At 39.8% G+C, this 4001-nt stretch overlaps 1 protein-coding gene across 1 annotated transcript in view; it reads right to left on the bottom strand.

Moving 5' to 3' along the window:
* CNTN5 (contactin 5) overlaps positions 1-4001 on the bottom strand; it is a 1308168-nt gene that overhangs the window by 1173942 nt on the left and 130225 nt on the right. The gene's annotated exons all lie outside the window — the stretch shown is intronic.

Raw genomic sequence — 4001 nt, 5'->3', positions numbered from 1 at the left:
CTTTCTCTCAGCCACCCTCATCCTTCATTTTTTTTCTCTGTTTTCATCCTCTCCTCTCCACTGACTCATATTCTCTACCCCACTTCAAAACAGGGAATCTGGGTACCCCACATTCTTCTTTACCTCCTTTATTTCTTCCTCTCGTTCATAGTGTCAGCATTTCAAGCTCCGTTATCGATAACAAGGACATACCGTTATGCTGGAATGTGTCAGTTTTTCATCATCAATCCACTTTTTGATCTCTAGAAATTTACAGTGGTGGCTGAATTAGAGGTGGCTCAGTGTGCTCCTTGCTTCCTACTTAGGATGTTTTTTTCTGAAAAGGTCCTTGTCACTGATGCCTAGAATATTCCCTGACATTTTGGAATTGATTGGATGGGGCATTCCAAATTGATTCTGCTACATTAAAATCTATCAAGTTAAGTTTAAAGACCTTGCAAACTATATCATCTTGATGACACCTGCCATAATAATGCTTCTAATATTAGTATATTCATGTTTACAAATTAAATACTAGTGAGATTTTTTATTTAGAAATGTATAATGCTTACAGTATGTATAATGCTTACTTTTATCACATTATATGAAGCAGAGCTCCATAACCAGTTATAAAACAAAATTAAAGAGCAAGGAAAAAGTTTATGAAGGGGATGGGATGAAAGAAGTGGGATTCTTGTTCTCCAGGTACAGTGTATGATACATGGAGTTGTGTTTGCTATCCTAAGGTTTCAGGGCAGAATGGAAGGTGTTTGGTTTCCCCATGTGAGTTTTGCTGATTACCACATGGGTCCAGGAGGAATTTTTTCATTACCTGTTGCTACAGATGTCAGATTTTTTTCATCTTCCTCCATCTTCAAATACCCTTGAGATTTTTGGCTAGAGGTACCCTCCTCAGGGTAACCACAACATTTGGAATCAGGAAGGAATTTTTACTCCATGGTCAAATTGGCATGAACTGTTGTGGGAGGGGAGTTGCTTTTTTTCTGTAGTAGGGCCATGGCCATCTTTCCTTGATCTCTCAAGTGTATTTTAACAACCTACTTCCTGTATTTGCAAAGGCCAGACACTGACAGTGCCCTTGTCCCCCTGCTTTACTTGAGGCAAGTTTTTGATGCTTTCAAGCACTTCACCTGGTAATTGTGGGAAAAGGCTGCTTGTGTAGTTTTGAGAATAGATTAAACAAATACTTCCAAAAGATTACTTAAATAGGAATGATCCAGGCTGGAGTAGGTTACCTCCCGAGATCTCTTCCAATCTTTTCTAAGATTCCATGATTTTATATAATTTATAGAGATATCCACAACAATAACAGACAATCCATACCCAAGTCTTTAGCCCACCCCTAAATAAGTATTTGTGGCTACAAGCTCTAAGATGAAGCAAGAGTACATAGATGGATCTTGCACCATGACACTAAACATTGAGCTCAAGGAGCCATAAATTCCAAAGCAAAGGAGCCTAACACTAAAAATATCCTGTAGCCATCACAATTCAATTCCAGGTATAGCACAGGCATCCCAAATAAGCACAACTGAGTTGTAGGCAGTTTCTGAAGTAGCTTGTTCCCAGGCTATTTGGGTAAACATTTTGATGACTGATGTTGTTATGCACCTTAATTACTTTCATTAGTAATACTATTATTTTATATACAATTTCCCCTGTATTCTAAAACTGCTTTTGGATTTTAGCATTTAATATAAAGTGATCTTCAGTCCAAATAAATGTCTTCCTACAAATTTCAATTTTATTTTTCAAAGCCTCTTATGGTAGGCTGACATTTTCAAAGATGAAAATTCTCTCGAGTATCCGGGATGCTAATACTGGAGTCGTATATTACGTTTAACAATTAACATCAATATTTATAACATTTTTATGTACCACAAGTTGAAGCACATTAAGAATAGCAAAACAGCCACAGCAGATTCATTATGAAAAAGGAATGGCACCAGCAATTCACTCACTCAAAATTCAGGTTGCATCCCTTTTTAAAAGGTAGTTGCTGTTTTAACTAGCATCTTCTTTCTAAGCTGATAGGCTCCTGGTCCTAGTGCTTAATTTTTTTTCTTGTTATTCTAGCTAGACCAGCTGACACACTTTGAAGGAAAGAGAACAAGGACTATTTGTCAGAAGTGGGAATAAGTTAGAGATGATAATGGCCAAACTCACTGAAGAGAAACACAAACCACTATTTTGTGCATTTGAGAACAGAGCTTAAATACTTAGAAATCACAAATTTAGCTATCCCAACTAGCAAAAAAATATTGTAGCAAATAAATAACATGAGCTGAATGCCCCTTGATTTAGAGTTGCTCTAGTCAGTGAGTACATACCATTAATATTGAAACTTCTCCTGACCAACAAACAAGAACTGGTAGAGGATGTGAAGGTGATGGATAACTTGAGAGGATGCAATCATGATATGACATATTCCAGATCCTGAGACAGGGATGAAGTCAGCAAAATTAGGACGTTCAATTTAAAAAAGATGGATTTCATCTGACTCAAGGTATTAATAGACATGACACCATGGGAAGATAGATTGAAGGATAAAGGCACCCAGGATGGCTGGGAGCTTCGAAAGGGCACAGTATTGGAAGCCCAACAAGAAATGGTTCCAAAATGATGGAAGCACATGGCAAGAAACCAATGTAGCTGCAATGGGAGCTTCTAAAAAGCCTCAAATGAAAAAGGAAAGCATACAGACATGGAAACCTGGGCAGGTTACCAAGGAACCATACTGGGCAATAGCAAGAAAATGCAGGGATAAAATCAGGAAAGCAAAGATAAAGAATGAGCTGCACCTGGCAAAGGAGGTTAAGGACAACAACCAAGAGGTTCTATAAGTATGTTGGTCAGAAAAAAAGGATAAAGGAAGCTGTGGCTCTTAACAAGCCTAACAGAAGATGCAAAGAAACTGATCTACTCAACAGTTACATTGTCTCAGTCTTCACAAAAAAAATTAAGCTGCAACCAGACACCTAATAAGGATTGTCTGAATAAGGGGACAAGCTGAGGGAAGAGATAACAAAAGAGATGGTCAGAGAGATTTTGCTGGGTATGAATGAATTCAAGGCATTATGGCTGGGTGAACTTCATCTCATGGCACTGAAGGAACTGGCAAAAGAGACCTCAGAGCACTTGGCAATGATCTTCATGAAGTCACAGGAAATGAGCCAGGTACCAGAGGACTAAACAAGGACAACATAGTGCCCCTCTTTAAGAAAGGAGGATCCTGGGAGCTAAAGGCTGGTTAACCTCCACTTAATACTTGGGAAGTTTTTGGAGTGTATCCTAGGAAGGCCATTTGTAAGTATATAAAGAAGGAAAGGTTGATCATAAGTAGCCAGCATGGATTTAAGAAAAATAAATCATGTCAAACGAACTTGATCTTCTTCCTTGAGAAAGTAACTATTTCAGCTGATGACGGGAATGCTATAGATAGAGTGCAAATGAACTTCAGCAAGGCTTTTCATAAAATCCTGTACGACCTTCTCATAAATAAATTGAAAAAATGTTGGTTAGATAAAACTAAGCGCAAGAGAAGGCAGAACTCTTCAACAAGTTCTTTGCCTCTGTGTTCCTGTCTGCTGACAATAGGGTGCTCTCAGGTAATAGCGTAGAGAGGCCCAGGAAGGATGCGAGTCCCCCGACTGTTAGTTCAGACCTAGATAAGGATTACCTGGAGGGCTTAGATGTGTCCAAGTCAGCGGGCCTGGATGACCTTCATCTGCGGGTGCTGAGGGAATTGGCTGGTATCATCGCGGAGCCATTAGCACGGCTGTTTGAGGACTCCTGGTGCTTGGGCCAAGTCTCTGAGGACTGGAAAAGGGCCAGTGTGGTCCCTATTTTCAAGAAGGGGAGGAAGGAAGAGCCTGGCAACTACAGGCCAGTCAGCCTCACTTCTATCCTGGGGAAGGTCTTTGAAAAAATTATCAAGGGCCACATTTGTGAGAGCCCTGCAGGGGAAGTGATGTTGAGGGGTAACCAGCATGGGTTCATGC

This window comes from Gavialis gangeticus, unplaced genomic scaffold (assembly GCF_001723915.1).
Source record: "Gavialis gangeticus isolate Ggan-Ray unplaced genomic scaffold, GavGan_comp1, whole genome shotgun sequence".
Lineage (NCBI taxonomy): Eukaryota > Metazoa > Chordata > Crocodylia > Gavialidae > Gavialis > Gavialis gangeticus.
This window is presented reverse-complemented; position numbering and strand designations above follow the sequence as displayed.